The following is a 17003-nucleotide window of genomic DNA, read 5'->3' as shown; positions in this document are numbered from 1 at the left end:
CTCTAGCTGCATATGTAGCAGAAGATGGCCTAATCGGCCATCATTGGGAAGAGAGGCCCCTTGGTCTTGCAAACTTTATATGCCCCAGCACAGGGGAAGGCCAGGGGCAAGAAGTGGGAGTGGGTGGGTAGGGGAGCAGGGGCGGGGGGAGGTTATGGGGACTTTTGGGATAGCATTTGAAATGTAAATAAAGAAAATATCAAATAAAAAATGTAAAAAAACGCATTAAATGAAATGTATATATACCTTTCTAAAATAGTAATCTCTTACCACTAATACATATTTTTGTAAAATATTTGTATTAGTATCTTTTGCTATGTAGCAAATTAACTTAAAACAATCACCATTTGTTATCTCTGTTGCTATGAATCAAGAATTCAAGTCTGGGGCTGGAAAGATGGCTCAGTGGTTAAGAGTACTGACTGTTCTTCCAGAGGACCTGAGATTGGTTCCCAGAACCCACACAGTGGTTCATAACCATCTGTAACTTTTATTTTTTTGTTTGTTTGTTTGTTTTTCGAGATGGGGTTTCTCTGTGCAGCCCTGACTGTCCTGGAACTCACTCTGTAGCCTCAAACTCAGAAATCTGCCTGCCTCTGCCTCCAAGTGCTGGGATCAAAGGCATGTGCCACCACTGCCTAGCCATCTGTAACTTTAGCTCCAGGGGATTCAACACCTTCTTCTAGTCTTAGGAGACACATACACAGCACACACAGACAGATACATACATGTAAATAAAAATAATAAAAGTAAATGTTAAAGAAGGATTCAGGTATGACCTTCTTAGTTACTTCTATTAAACCCTTTTGAGTGTCAGACAAGGGACACAGTCTTGCTTAAAGGCTACATAATGACGGACAATTAGGCTTTGAATACAGCAGCAGCATTGGCACCAAGTCCTGAAGTGAGTGAGAACCATTGTGATGTGACAGTCACTTCAGAGAATATTAATGGTTATCATATTTAAGCTTGAGATACTAAAGGAATGTCCCCTTAGGGGCCATGCCACCAATTCTAAATTTCCAATGCATTTGCAGTCATTGGAGGGACAGTTATATCATTAGGTGTAATTATGACCTGGTTAAATATATATGTTTTTGTGATTGTATGTGGGATAGTTATAGTTTGGTGTTATTATGACCCATTGTTGTTTTCATTTGGAAATTAATCATGCCATAGGAGATGCATGATTGTGTGTCACGTTGACAAGGAGTAGACTTGTAATGGCTGTTTTGGGTTGTCAACTTGGCTACATTTGGAAGGAACCACAAAGAAGAGCACACCTGTAGGATATTATGTTTGCTTGGTTTGAAGAGGGTGAATCAACTTCTAGTCTGGACCTTTGAAGCAGGAAGACACACCTTTAACCTGGGCCACACCTTCTGCTGGAAGCCTATATAAGGACAGAGCGGGAGGAGGCTTTTCCCTGGTGGCAGAGGCAGGGAGATATTTGTAAGTTTGAGGCCAGAGTAAGCTCCAGTCCAGGACTACACAGAAAATCCCTGTCTTAAAAAACAAAAAACAACAACAAAAAAAACAAAAACAAAAACATAGCAACAACAACAAAGGAAGCTTTGCTTTTTGCCCACTTGCTCTCCCCTCACTAGCAAGTTCATTCCTTCACTGGTATTGGAGCCTATGTCTTCAGGATTCTAGCATTTACTGCAGACTAGCAGAGACATCCAGCCTTGTGGACCGAACAATTTCTCAATTCTTGGAATTTCATTCATAGCCAGCAATTGTTGGATTAGCTGGACTGCAGCCCATATGTCGTTCCAATAAACCATACACACACACACACACACACACACACAAACACACACATTTATATGGAACCCTGACTAATACAGCCATGTAGATCTGTTGAGAGAACGCTCCAAGGAGGAGTAACCTGTCCACGTAAACTTGCAAGGGCCAGAAGTAACCTGTCCACGTAACCTGTCCACATAAACTCGCAAGGGCCAGAAGAGTTGGTAGAGTAAGAGTGAGCAAGGAGAGCAGTCTGTGCTGGGCTTCCAGGGCTGGTGAGGGTGGAGGTGGTGTTGAGCCTTTTAGCCTTTACTGATTGAAGTGCAAGGTTATCGTTGGATTTGGAGTGGAAGGACGGCATGACCCAACCTATATTTTTAAATGCTGGGAGCTGGAGAGATGACTCAGCATTTAAGAGCACTGACTTCTCTAGCAGACAACTTGGATTCAGTTCCCAGCACAACATGGTGATTCACATCTACCCCAACTTCATTTTCAAGGGATCAGCTACATCCCTCTTTTGACCTCCAAGGGCAGCAAGCATGTGTGTGTATGTATGTTGCACATACCTTCATGAAGGCAAAACACCCAAGTACATAAAATCTAAAAAGTAAAATGAAAAGGATTGAGGGTCAGTGGTAAGGAGGAAGAGAGTGTAACAGAGGCTGGAGAGATGCTCAGCAGTTAAGATTGAAAAATGGTCTTGCAGAGGACCTGAGTTTGACTCATGATACCCACAGTGGGTGCTTTACCACCTGTAATTTCCACACTGGGGAATTTGAACTCTCTCTGGCATCTGTGGGCATCTGTATTCACGTGCACACCTCCACACACATACACATAGTTAAAAGTCAAATGAATCTTAGAAAGTCAATCTCCAGAAGCTGTGCTAGTGCTCAGCATAGGAGGCGACAGTGACTCAGAGAGGGCTCATGGTACTGGAATTGTGGTTAATCCATGTCTGTCCACCTTCAGGTTGTTGTTTTGTGTGTATAGTTGTAGGCTGGAGCCTAGGCCTTGTACGTGCTAAATAAGCCTCTACCTCTCGTCTACATCCCAGCCCTGGGATGCAAAGACAGTTGGATGGATAGACATGTATGTGAGTGGGTGGGTGGATGGGGTGGGGGGGTAAGGGATGGAGAGCAGGACTGGATGAGGAAGATGATGGTAGCTCCAAGACATTTGGAGCTGGGGACTTGGATAAGTGCTGTCATGAGCTTGGAAAGAATAAGCAACAATCTAGCTCTCAGGGTAAATGGAGGAAGGATGTTGGATTCTAATGGCCACATTTCCAATTGGAGATTCGAATCTGGAACTCAGGGAAGAAAACAGGCTGAAGATACACACTGGAATGTTGCATTAAGATATTGAAACTACATGAACAGAGTTTTGTAAAGAGACTCAAGGGTAGCGCCCCTGGGATACTGTAGAGTTTTAGAGACCAGAGAAAGAAGGCCAGAGGCCACTGGAAGAGAAGTGTGAGTCAGCAGAGGGGAAGAAAATGAGATGTGCGCTGTCCTGGAAGTCATGTGGACCAAGTGTTCCTGAAGAAGGGAGTGGTGAACTGTGGAGACCAGCTCAGGTAGGTGAGCTCTGAGAACTGGCCACTAAGTTATCAAGAAAAGCATCTGGAGGCCTCCATAGAACTCAGAGGGAGTCCTTTACTCATGACCGTAACTTGTGATCATTACAAGGACAAAGTGAAGCTTCAAAAGATTTGTTCTTCAAAAGCCATTATTTGGACCTGAGAAAGTTAGGCATCTATAACCCAACAGTTTCATTCCATGTATAGGTTATATTACCCCCCCCAAATGGAAAGATCAGGAGTTCACACAGATACGTGTGGGACAATATTTATAGCAACATTGCTCACACTAATCAGAAGGTTAAAATAAGTATTTCAAATGTTTATTCAGAATTGAGTAGGTAAACAAAATGTGGGATATCTCTACAATGCAAAATTAGGTGGGGGAAAGAAATTTCTAGACGTGGTATTGTATACTCATAATCCTAGCTTTTGGAAGACAGAGGCAAAAGGATCACCAGGAATTTGAGGTCAGCCTGGGTTACAGAATGAAATCTTGTCTCAAAACACAAACAGAAAAAAAATATATTAATGCCACGACATTTATGAATCTGGAAGACAGACCCCAAGTGAGAGGACCCAGACGTAAAAGGGCAAATGCTACATGTTGGCAGTGACATGCCTAAAATAACCAAGCCCATGGTGGCAGCAAAGTAAAGCAGGCTATCAGGGGCCGGGGCTAGAGAGGAGGGGGAGTTCAGAAATGGGTAATGTAACATGAATTGTGCACTAGTGTATGGGAAGTTTCTGTTACTGAATTATATACTGACACAAAGCTTGAAATAGTACATACAGTTATCATAGGGCCTTTTGAAACTGTAGGGCTGGGCGGGGGGTACAGCTCAGCAGTAAAGCATTTGGTTAGTATGCTTCAAGGACCTGGGTTCAGTTCCCAGTACATATTTAAAAAGTGTAAGGAAATTGACAGTGTAGCTTCCTGTGTGTCTGCCTGTCTTAGAATTAAAGTCCACAAGTAAGCAAGAAATACCTTGATTACTTCTGACCTGGGTCTATTTTAGGCGTCATCTGTGACTGGAGAGCTTCCTGTAGACTCTCTGGTACATGCTTCTTATACTCCTTTATAGTTCAAGTTGTAGTCATCAGAATTAAAGAAAGTAATGCCCCTGTATATACAGGTCATATCGTCAGAAGACCAGGAGAGAGCCAGTTATTATGAAATGAGCCACCTAATGTGTTAGAAGAGTTCATCTCTATTTTTGACACAATTGCGCTATATAGCACAGGCTGGTCTTGAACTTGAGAGATTCTTGCCTCTACTTCTTCAGTGGTCCATTATTATCATGCTCACAAGAGTGTATCATTTAAACACTACATTTAAAACTTTGTGTGTACACTAAGGAACACTATTCTCAAATAACGGTTCCTGAAAATAATGTCTTGAGAGCACATCAATAATTTTTTTGCTAAAACAGCATTTCTGCTAACGCCACAGAACTGATAGGAGAAGCCTTGAGGACTGGGAGGTTTTGTGGTGCAGCATATTTAACAACCGTGACAACTCTAGAATTGTAAGCAGCCTCGCCTCTTTGTCTGGGATCCGTTGGCAGCATTGTGTCTACAGGCATACCCTGCGACATTCTGCTGCAGCCAAAGCTGGGCCACTGCTGGTCGGGGAAATGTTTAGAGTGTTGTCAGGTCTCGGTGGTATCTGTGTTAAAAACAGCCTTCCACTATCCCTTTCAAAAGCCACTGTGCTAAAATATGTAATAAATTTAAAATAAAATAATAAAACATGAGTCTAAAATGACTTCTCAGTCTTGATGAAACAAAGGCCGGTGTGTTGTTGTGGCCCGGGGAGCGAGCCCTCACTGCTCTGTATGATTTCAGAGGTAAATTTCGATGGGGGGAAGATAGATGGATGCCAGATGCAGTTTGACATAGACTCGGGCAGCTGCTCCAAGGCCAGGTTTCATTAGTGGCTAAGTGCGCCAGCAGAAGCAGCAGTGTGGGGCCCCACATGCCAAGAGGACAAGTGAGAGCAACGGAGCAATACAATATTCACTAAGTGATTTTAATCTCGGAGATTGAGTATCACCCAATCAGTTTCCAGGTTATAAAAAACAATGCATTAGAGGGCCCAAGTCTTTGTCCACTTGGGGAAGAAACTTTTCCTTTTTTTCCTTTTTTGTTTGTTAGTTTTAAAACAACCACCACAAAAAAAGTTCACTAAACACATATGGGTAGTTTGCATTTAAAAAAAAACACGCCCATCTCCCTAACACACACACACACACACACACACACACACACGCCCATCTCCCTAACACACACACATGCCCATCTCCCTAACACACACACATGCCCATCTCCCTAACACACACACACATGCCCATCTCCCTAATACACATACATACACACACACACACATGCCCATCTCCCTAACACACACACACACAAACACCCTTCTTAAAAGGAGCATGTTACCACAGCCAGGAAGATAGTCCTCAATAAATGGGACCAATGACTGTTTTAAGTGAAAGTCTTAGATGAACTTCCCAGGCCTCTTCCAGCCTTAAAGTTGTCTCCTACCCTGTCCCATGGTCACATCCATTCTCCAAAAACAAACAATAGAACAGAAGTCTCTGCACAGAGAGAGAGCTTATGTGCTTTTGAGACCATGTGATCTGCATCGTTAGTGTTGAAATCCATGTACCCAGCTACATAATTGTGAACTTTAAAAAGTTGTAGTAAAGAATTTTTGCACTATTAGTAATTATGACACAACCCTGACACCAAGCTTGACTGCTGTGTATATGTTTTGTTGTCTGAAGAAGGGAGCCTTTATTTAGTGTTTTTTAAAACTTGTTAAACTGCCTTTGCTGTTCTGAGAAGTGACCTAATGTATCAGTGATGTAACCATTTTATGTAGGGTAATTTTGTTCATTGAAAGTAACCCAGAATTTCTAATTGGTTAGACATGTGCATATTTAAGAACTGGCCTTGTAGCAGCCCAGCTTTTCTTTTAGTCTCAGGAATGCCATGTGCATCATGGCTCTGAGACATTACGGAGTATTTTTCTACAGATCTGTGTGTGCTCAACTCTTTTAATAGCAAGATTTATTCTTGGAGAAGAATGGCTTCTATTGTACTTGAATTTTTTTTTAGTGTTTTAACTTAGTAATAATTATTTTTTTAGTCTAAAATATGGTTAAAGATTTGAGAATGAACTCTGAGTTAGAAAGCCTATATGTTCAAGAATAAACTATGTTTCTGAATGACTATGTGGTACCCTCCTCAGTTTGGATGCATTCTGGGTCTGATTGTGTTATTCTCTGGAGTTTTTCCCAGAGCAAAGCTCTCATTTATGGATTTATATCTGAATTAAAAGGAATAATATTAGGAGTGGAGATGTGGCCCAGCAGTCAAGTGCCCTGCACACTATTCCAGAGGACCCAGGTTAGATTCCCAACACCCACATGGCAGTTCACAGTCATCTGTAACCCCAGTTCCAGGGGATCTGCTGCTTTCTTCTGACCTCTGAGGGAACCAGGCACACACATAGTGCAGACATGCATGCAGGGAAAACACTCATGTACATGAAAATAAATAAAATGAAGGGAATAATATCTTAGGTGATGTGGTTTGATTGTATCTGATCTTTATAGTGATCGGCTCCTCCTCCGTTTTCTTCCTCTAAGCTCCCCTCCCTTCCTCTGGGAGTCTAGCACTGTCTGCCTTATTAGATGACCCTAACCACTGAGACCTTTTTTGTTGTCCTGTGTGTGCCTGTGTGTGGTATTCAACAAGGCTTTCTGTAGACTTGCTGGGTAGAGAGGATTGCTCTCACGGAAGTGTTGGGCTGCACACATCACTGTGGCCACTCTGTGACCTGATGGCCTTTCTCCCTGAAGGCCTGGCCAGCCTGGCTCAGGGCTTGGGTGTTCATATTCATCCACTTACTTCCACTTTAACCTGTGAGTGCTCCGACCCTTCTCTGCCTCAGATGTGAGAAGACTGAATCTGTGCTAAGAACAGCACATGATTCCTTCACCTCCCAGTTGTCCCTGACCAGAACGAGGCAAAGCTGTCCCTCACAGGGCCTCCTCCTGGAAGGAGTGGAGGGTGGGGGACTACTGCACATATCTTATGTAGAGCTCAGCAGGGGACTCATTCGGTATTTCTATGGTCTGGATGTCTTTTCCTTATGCAGAAATCCTCAGGAAATTTAGCATTTCTTGTCCCAAGAACAGTACACATGGAACAGTAGAGAAGAGCATCCATGAGTAAATCCAGTCCCTCTGCTCCTCACTGGTAATTACCAGCCAATGCAAAGACCGTTTCCCTCTAGAACTTTCATTCATTTTCCTCCTCAGTGGAACCATACATTTAAGCAACCAGTTGTGGTAAATTCTCTGTCCCTACTTCTCCCTGTGTGTTCTTTGTTTGTTTGTTTGTCTTATGTATGTACAGGAGATTGAACCTAGAACCCCATGCATCTTAAGCCTGTGCTTGACCAGTACCCTGCATCAAAGCCTTCCCTGCATGGAAAGGAAACCCTGATTTTATTTGGGAATTATTGTGCTAAGGTAAAAAACTATTGGTGTCTTAGTTTTGCATAGCTGAGCTATCTGCAGTCATGCTATTCAGGCCTGAGAGTCCCTAAGGAGGGTGTGTATGTATGCGTATGTGTAGACACGTATATATGTGTGTGTATTATGTGTATATAATGCAGATTACATATTTATATATAACAGAAAGATAAAATTATACATATTTATGTTTATAACAATATAAATATATAAGTATATACATTTATATAATATATAAAAATATTGTGTATTTAAAAAATAAAAGCACCAAGTCTCATAAAAGACAATATATCTACCTTTTTTCTTACCTAGAATATGAATGAAATACCTAATGACTAGCAGCCTTTTGGGGGCAGTAAGAACAGGAGGATGTACCTCTAACCGTCTTCCAGCCTATAGCCTTTTAATGAGAATCAGGGAACTGAGTGGTCATTTAAACTGATGACTGTCAGTGTATTACTGAAGCCCATTAGCCTCTCCACCCTGGTTCAGAGACGTATGTGTGTCTGTGGCATAAAGAAAGATGGGCATGTCCATTCCAAGCAGGCCTTAACGCTCTCTGTGTTTTCTGTATGTCTTCTGTTTCTCAGGGCTCCCTTGCCAGGCTCCCGTTGCTTGCATTTTGGTTGATTGGTTGCTTTTTTGTTTGATTGATCGTTTCTCAAGGCAAAATTTCTCTGTGTAGTCATGGCTGTCCTGGAACTGGGTGTGTAAACCAAGCTGGACTCAAACTCAGAGATACATCTGCCCCTGCTTTTCCAGGGCTGGGATTCAAGGTGTGCACCACTACCGCCCAGCTCTTGCATTTTGAATGCTATTGAAGAAAGTAGCTGATCCTTATAGTCTTCGTTGTATTTTTCTTTTGGAGAATAATTGAAGCAAGGGAACAAGATTGTTAACGAGCAATTCAAAATTTAACTAGATGTGGCAGTGCATGCCTGTAATCCTAGCATGTGGAGGATGTAGGAAAGTGGGTCAGGAATTCAAAGTCATAGTAAGATGTACTGTGAGACCTTATCTAAAAACAACTCTGCCGGGCAGTGGTGGCATACACCTTTAATCCCAGCACTTGGGAGGCAGAGTCAGGCAGATTTCTGAGTTCGAGGCCAGCCTGGTCTACAGAGTGAGTTCCAGGACAGCCAGAGCTATACAGAGAAACCCTGTCTTGAAAAAATGAAACAAACAAACAAACAAAAACAAAAAAACAAAAAACCCAACTCCCTACAAACTAAATCAAAATAATGACAGCAATTCGGTTGAGAAACTTAGCCTTCTCTCTTAGTGATTTGTGAGACAATCTTGCTTAAGCTTTGCCTAGGACCTCATAATTATATTACATTGTGTACATTGTATACATTATATATTAATGCGTTCAGGTAGTGTTAAACAAAAATAGTGGGGTTGGTTTGATATCAGATTAAAGTGGCAGAGGGCATTTTGAATGCTGGTCAGCTGAGAAGGTCTATTCAGTGCAACTGCCTTTTTCAGTCCTCCTGCCTGAACTAATACCAGGATGGAGCTGCATCTCTCTCTAAGGCACTACAGCATTGTCACAGCACAGTTGACTAGGCATGCTGGGGAGGGGCTGGGTTCTCCAACACCAGAGATCACCAGAGTGGTAGGGAGCTCAGTGGACAGTATGTTGCAATTACTAGAGTAGCTGCCACCACTGTTGGCCATTCTCAAGCTCACCCTTTCCTCACATAACCAATCTCATGTTCCTCCAAGCAGTACCAGGCTCTGGCTGTGGCTCCTGCCTTCTGCCTCCTTTTTGAAGCATGGTCTTGGTATGTGGCCTTGCTTGTCTTCAAGATTGTGATGCTCAGCCTCCTGAGTGTGCCACTACATGCCTCTATCCCTTGATGACAGTAAGGGTAGTGCAGGGTCAAGCTTGAAACCCCATGTATCCCAGGAATATTTGACTTCCAAGTCAGCATCCTTAGAAATGTCAAATATATTGACTGTCCCTTGCTCTAAATTACACTTCCTTATAAATAATGCTCTGTATGGTTTCCCTACAAAAGAACTAGAATATAACGTCATAACAGCAGCCAAACTCGGTGATCAGTTGATAGTCACATTCTGTTGACAGAGTCACGGAGTCAGGATGATGTGTGGCTCAAGGGCCTTTAATTGCATGATGCCTGAAGTGAGAGGGTGGATTGTGGAGTCACACGCAGCACCCACTGCATGCTGGGGACTGAGGAGTGTGAGCAAAGTTAGGCCGAGCAGCTTCATGCCCCACCCGATGGCTCAGCCTGGCATTCTAGGCTCTGCATGTGTCATCAGCCTATGTGGGCTGGAGCAGCGTGAAAGCATGGTAGCTTTCCTTTGGAGATACAAATTACAGTGAAATAAACAGTGGACTACCTGCACCCTTCCACAGAGTGCAAATGTGTCATGTCTGCGTGCGGGCTTTCTGTCTACAGCTAATGCTTCCAGTAGCTAAAGCCAACTTCAACTTTCTATTTAAGTGTCTTAAGATTCAGTTGTAAAAATCACTATAAGCTAAAGCTGTTTATAGAAACTAGCTAGTGTGTGGGCATAGCCAAAAGAAAAAGGCAGGCTATATTTAAAAAGTGATATGTTAAAGTTTTTCTGATTCATGGTGCTAGATAGGTAGATAGACAGACAGATTACCACACAGAGTTTCGTCTGAGTTTGTTTTTAGAAATGTGCTTTGGCAAAGAGCCTTCATTTGACATTTAACCAAAGTAATACTGTAAATTTGTAATAGTGCATAACAGTGTGATAGCTGACTCTGGAAGGTGGTGCGCTGTCATCTGTGCATGCTACACAGCTTAAAAGTAGTTACGGTGTTAAAGGTGTGGCATTACTGTCATGTACTCCACCACAGTAGATGGACTGTCACCATCTGCAGCCATAGAGATGAAGGTGTCACCATCTGCAGCTATAGAGATGAAGGTGTCACCGTGGGTTCCTGAGCAGCACAAATTGATTGAGTACTTAGGGTATTGGGAACTTTCTTTTGAATCAGCCAAGTATGTATAGATTTACAACCATGGGAAGTTCACACAGGAACTTCACTTACATAGCATACTAGCATTCTATATACCCTTGAGTTTTATGTAGAACTTAACTTTATATCTAAGTGTGTCAGACTTGCTTAACACAAGTGTGTTCTATGAAAATTTTACTTTATACCTTTACTGGTGTTGTCAGTGCTATCATCCCAACACACACACACACACACACACACACACACACACGGACAGCACTGATATTTCCTTTTCTTATGATTGGGAACCATTAGAATGCTAAGGTGTTCTGTTGTAGTAAGAGCTGTAAATCATCCCAAATCAGGGCATCTAAGGTCACTGTTGTCAGGGTGGTAGTGGAACATGCCTTTAGTCCCAGCACATAAGAAGGTAGAGGATGGCATGTCTCTGAGGTCAAGGCCAGCCTGGTCTACAGAGTGAGTTCCAGGATAGCCAGGGCTATACAGAGAAACCCTGCAGATAGATAGATAGATAGATAGATAGATAGATAGATAGATAGATAGATAGATAGATAATTTTATTCATTCTTTCTTTCTTGCCTATTTCATACTCCCTTTTAAAGTTCCATTTACAGTCTTTGGTTTAAGGGGGGAAAGTCAAATGTATTGAAAATTAAAAGCAGGCTGGTAGAAGCGCACGCCTTTAATCCCAGCACTCGGGAGGCAGAGACGCGTGGATCTCTAAGTTCAAGGCCAGCCTGGTGTACAAAGTGAGTTCCAGGACAGCCAGAGCTACACAGAGAAACCCTGTCAAAAAAGGAGGAGGAGGAGGAGGAGGAGGAGGAGGAGAAAGAAAGAAAAAAAGTAAGGCAAGCGTTCAGGGCAGGGGTGGGTACGAGTGAATGTGGTAACCCGTGGGGCTTTTTTTTTTTTTTTTTTTTTTTTGATGCTCTTCTCTATCAAGAGTACAGTTGTCCTTGCTTTATACATTCTGAAAAACTGGAGTCTCAGAATGAACTGTTTTGTCTACCTCTGCCATTTCCTGTCTGCCTCAGTTTCCTTTAATGATCAGCAGTTATACATACATGGCCTTTGTAACATGCTTCTCCATTTGTTACCTACCTTGATTTCTCATGATCCTGAGAGATTAGTGGGACATTTATTCCTAAACTCTTAAGGTAAGAAGCCTTAGGCATAGTTGAACCTTAGAGGTTACAAATCTCCTAGGTAGGTTTGCTCACCCATGTGTGCATAATGCCTGTCCCTAAACATCCTAATTCCATGTGTCTGGGTCGGGCACAGGAAGGGATATTTTTGGAAAAGATCATCACTTTCCCAGACCTTCCTGTGCATTTTTCTATTGACTGCCTCTCTGGGAGTCACCAAGCTGAGCTGTTATGACAAGTATGTGATTTACTATGTTGTCTCTACCCATGTGCTACAGAAAACCTAACAAATGGTGCCATAGACCTAAGATTCAATGGGTGGAGGGTTGAAGAGAGGGACTTCATAAGGAGCAGGCAGAGGAAATGGAATGGGCAGATGGTTGGGACAAAGTGCTTTGAAACTGCAGAAGTGTATGGGGCCCAGGAATGCCAGTACCTCTGGAGCATAGAAGGGACAAGAAGGGACGTAGAAGAAACTCAGCCTCTTGACTCCTTGGTTGTAGACTTCTGGCCTCCAGAACTAAAGAGTAAGTTTGTGTCATAGGATCACAAGACCCTAAATTGAGGTAGCAGGTTATTGCAAGCATTGCTTCACATCTGACGTGGGGTAAAAGGCAGTCATTGTGTTGACTCATAAGGTCCTCCACAACCTGCCCTGCTCCTCCCAGTCCCTGTCTCCTCTCATATTAACAAACCCAACACCCCCCTCACCTCCACTTCATATCCTCCTGTCCACAAGTCCTGCTCGCATTGGCTCTTCCCCGCTCTAACCCTTCTGCCTGAGAGTTGCCCAGTCTGTACCCCTACTTCCTGCAGGTCCTGACTCAGGTACCTCTGTTTAGCTTTATTTTACTTTTCTCTTTTATGACCTAGGACATACAGTGCGCATTTGTCTTAGTCAGGGTTTCTATTCCTGCACAAACATCATGACCAAGAAGCAAGTTGGGGAGGAAAGGGTTTATTCGGCTTACACTTCCATACTGCTGTTCATCACCAAAGGATGCAGGACTGGAACTCAAGCAGGTCAGAAAGCAGGAGCTGATGCAGAGGCCATGGAGGGATGTTCTTTATTGGCTTGCCTCCCCTGGCTTGCTCAGCCTGCTTTCTTATAGAACCCAAGACTAGCAGCCCAGAGATGGCACCACCCACAAGGGGTCCTCCCCTCTTGATCACTAATTGAGAAAATGCCTTACAGCTGGATCTCATGGAGGCATTTCCCCAACTGAAGCTCCTTTCTCTGTGATAACTCCAGCTGTGTCAAGTTGACACAAAACTAGCCAGTACAGCATTAAATATATATTTGTTGAATATATGCAGAGATCTGGTTAATTTATTAAGACAAATTGCTAGAAATGAGATGCCTGCATTATAGATACAAACATACAGAATGGTTCTGGATACACATGACCAAATGCCGTTCTGCCTGGGGTCAAATCAATTCATATCCCATCAGTAACCCCGAGAAAACCCTGTCCACTTGATACTCACCAGATATTAGCATCCCCAGCCAGCTTGGTTCATGGACATTCTATGTCTTTTGTTTGTATGACTTTTATTAGGTAAATTTGTATTTTTATGGTATTTATTAGCTTCTGCCTTTTGCCCATTCTTCTAATGGCAACCTGATTTCAATGTCTTTCTAGTTTAGTGCTGATGTTTTTCAACTAATTTGTAGAATCCAAATGGTCTTTGTTGTCTGTGTTGGAAATATTATATCTAGCTTGTATTTTTTTTTTCAGTTTCCTTGCCATTTTTAATAAAATGTTTAATATTTTAAACATCATTTTATCTTTTCTCGATGGCTTATTTGGAAAGATCTTATCTTGTTCTAATATCAACTATTCATCTACAATGTCTGTCAGCTTTTCTTATGTTTATGATTTTTATTTGGAAAGATCTTATCTCTATTTGAAATCAACTGTCCATCTGCAGTGTATCTCAGCCTTTTTTTTTTTTTATGTTTATGGTCTTTAATGTTATTTAATCTGTGGTGTGTTGCTTGTTATATGAAGGGCCATGTTCAGTTTCCTCCAGTGCCCTCAGTGCACATGCTGTTAGTAACGCCTTCTTGAAAATACTAAGCCTTTGTAGTTAGTTAGTAGGGCTGCTTCAAGTATTCAATAAAGATTTTTTTTTTAAACACCAGAACTCAATTCTTAATTATTGTAGTTTTAAAATATGATTTGGACTCCTTTTCAAAAAAAAAAAACCAACAAAAAAAAAAAAAACGAGGCTAAAGAGATGACTCAGCAGTTAAGAACACGTGTTACTCTTGCAAAGGTCTTGGGTTCCATTCCCGTTATCCTCATGGTGGTTCATCGGCAATGGCAACTCCGGTTCTAGAGGATCTGATGCTTTCTTTTGACCTATGTGGGCAATCAGGCACAAATATGGAATGCACAGACATATATGCAGCCCAAAAACTCATACACATAAAATAAAAATATAATAAATCTAAAAAAAATCATTTAAAATTATTTTTGAAACAAATGTGATGGTACACAACTTGAATCCCAGCGCTCCAGAGGCAGAGGCAGGAGGCAAATGCTAGCCCGGTATGCCTGAGGCCTGGGTTTAGCTCCCAGCACCACCAAAAAAACCCAGGACAACAGAATTCAATGTCAGCAGGGTCCACAGCAAATTCCAGACCAGCACAGTTGCCTGGCTGGCGGTGGCGCGGAATATATATCCTCTGCGGCGTCTGAATAAATTCTAAGATTATTTTGTGTCAGGTTAGATTTAATGTCCTCTTGCCATTCTTCCATGGAAAATCTCTTCCTGAACTTCCCCTAGCCTCCCGTTGATCTCTTTGATCTTCTGCATGGCCATTCCCTCCTGGGATTTATCATGCGTGCAGGCCAGGCTCCTGTGGGGGTTTTGTCTTGTTTAGCTTCCCGCCTCCATCTTTGTCAGGGAGCTCCATGCTCCTGAGAAGCTCCTCTTGTGCACTCTGTTGCCTTTGTTTTCTTTTCCCCTTGGTGGTGCTGGGGGTTAACCCCAAGCCTCAGCTCAGGCATATGGACGGACTGGACAAGAGTTTGCCCTGCTATCCCCTCTGCCCCTCCCTCCATCTTGTATGTCTAGTATCAGCCATGCTACCATCCGATAGCTTGTGATATGAGTGGATGAGAGGAAAACACTTAAGACTAGAAACTTGAAAATAGATGGTCACAGTGACTAAGGTGAAAGATGAATTAGGGGCTTACCTAGGGCTAAGCGGGTGAGAAAGGATTGGCTTGGAAACCAGCAGGAGAAAGCTTGGGTGAGGGTGGGGGTCGGAGGGTGATTCTCCGAAACCCCAATTTCCAACGCAGACACCAAGTGGCTTAGTGGCACAGGTGGCTTAGTTGTTGTGGGACTTGAGAAGAGGCACAAATGTAGAGGATGTGACTAGGCTGGTTTCATTTATTTGACATTTCTTTATTTGGAAATGGGGACAAGGCAGGTACATGCATGGTGCGTGTGGAGGTCAGAGGACAACTTGAGGGATCCCAAGGTTTGAGCAGAAGTCATCGGGCTTGGTGGTTAGCGCCTTTTTCCCTACAGAGTCAACTCACCATCTCCCTGGCCAATTTTAGATGTGCTGTGAGTTGGACATGTCTTTAGATACCCAGTGGAGATATCTGATGTGAAAGGAAGTATAAACAGGCAAATTATACACTGTTACTGTTCCAAGGATCACTCTTTGGAGATTGAAACAGGATGCTATTAATAATTATGGCAGATTAACAAACATAGTTCAGGAATGGTCCTGATTTGGACTAGGATTTGGAGTAGGGTGTCTGCCTACATTAAAAAAGAAAAAGAAAAAGAAAAAAAACCTAAGGTGGGAGAGAAGTCATTAGTATATAGGTACCCTGAGAGTGAGCGCAGTTGCCTAGTGAAAGTTTTCCTTACATGTGGGTATCCTAACCAACCACCCCTATGGCTGACCCCCACTCCCAGTGCATACATTCCTCTGACCTCAGACTGTAGCCAGAGGTTATTGGAAGGTGTTTTTGTTTTGTTTTCATTCTAGGTGCTGGAGTTAGCTCATGGTAGAGCACTTGTCCAGTATGACAAGTGAGTTTGAGGGGCAGCCTGGAGGGAAAAGTCTAGAGCTTCAGGTCTCTGACAAGGCTGGAGGGGAGGAAACAGGAAAGTATGGGTGGACAGAGCAGAGAGAGCAGGGAGAAGGTGGCTCAACACAAGAGCTGGCAGGAGGTGGGCAGTTGCTGCTGCCACCACATAATGGCGTTTACAAGACACCTGGACCCTGTTCTGGGTTGGCCAGTACAGTTGGTGTGGAGTGGGAGATGGAGTGAAGCTGTGAAGGGCAAAGATAGGAAGAGCTACTTGTGCCCAGCACGGTTCAGCCATCATGTGGGAGAAGAATCCTCTTAAGGGCAGAGCCCGCTGAGTCTGTGGTTTGTTGACTGCTAGAAGAGGGTGACACTGAGCACTGAAGGGACTTAAGAAATGCCAGCCTGCAGTCAGCTTCCTGTTGGGAGGGAGTGCCTGTGTTGTGGAGCAAGCATCACAACTGATTCCGGTAGAAAAGGAAAAAACGCGCTGGCTTAAAGTCTTAAGATTCTCCTCTTTCTCTTAAGACTCAAAATGGACATCTTGAAAAGAATATTAATGTGTCTTCTGGTTGCGTTGCTTTGTTGAAACGTCAAGGATAAAATGTTGATAATCCATCAAACTAGATTTTTATGGGCTGATAAACATTGCATCTTTATTAAGAGACAAACACTTCAGGCGAGCACATTCCTTTAAAATGTGTGTGTGTGAATGAATATGTCTATGTGTGTGCATGTGTGTGTTTGCGAGCGCGAACACGTGTCTAGTGTCATATACATTGGATGGGGAACACGTGTTTTATTGTTTGTTGGTTTTGAGATACTTTCTCGCTCTGTACAGGCCTAGCTGGTCCTGAATTCATGATCCTCCTGCCTCAGCTTCCCAAGCAATAAGATCACAAGCCTGTCTTAGTTATGGTTTCTATTGCTGCA

At 42.9% G+C, this 17003-nt stretch overlaps 1 protein-coding gene and 1 pseudogene across 1 annotated transcript in view; one reads left to right on the top strand and one right to left on the bottom strand.

Moving 5' to 3' along the window:
- The window catches only part of Sertad2 (SERTA domain containing 2), a 103385-nt gene that overhangs the window by 54793 nt on the left and 31589 nt on the right, over window positions 1-17003 (top strand). The window lies entirely within an intron of this gene.
- Window positions 1-17003, bottom strand: part of LOC110330854 — a 48930-nt pseudogene that overhangs the window by 21653 nt on the left and 10274 nt on the right.

Source organism: Mus pahari, chromosome 13 (genome assembly GCF_900095145.1).
Source record: "Mus pahari chromosome 13, PAHARI_EIJ_v1.1, whole genome shotgun sequence".
Taxonomy (NCBI): domain Eukaryota; kingdom Metazoa; phylum Chordata; class Mammalia; order Rodentia; family Muridae; genus Mus; species Mus pahari.
Note: the sequence above shows the minus strand (reverse complement) of the source record. Positions and strands in the feature narration are given on the sequence as shown.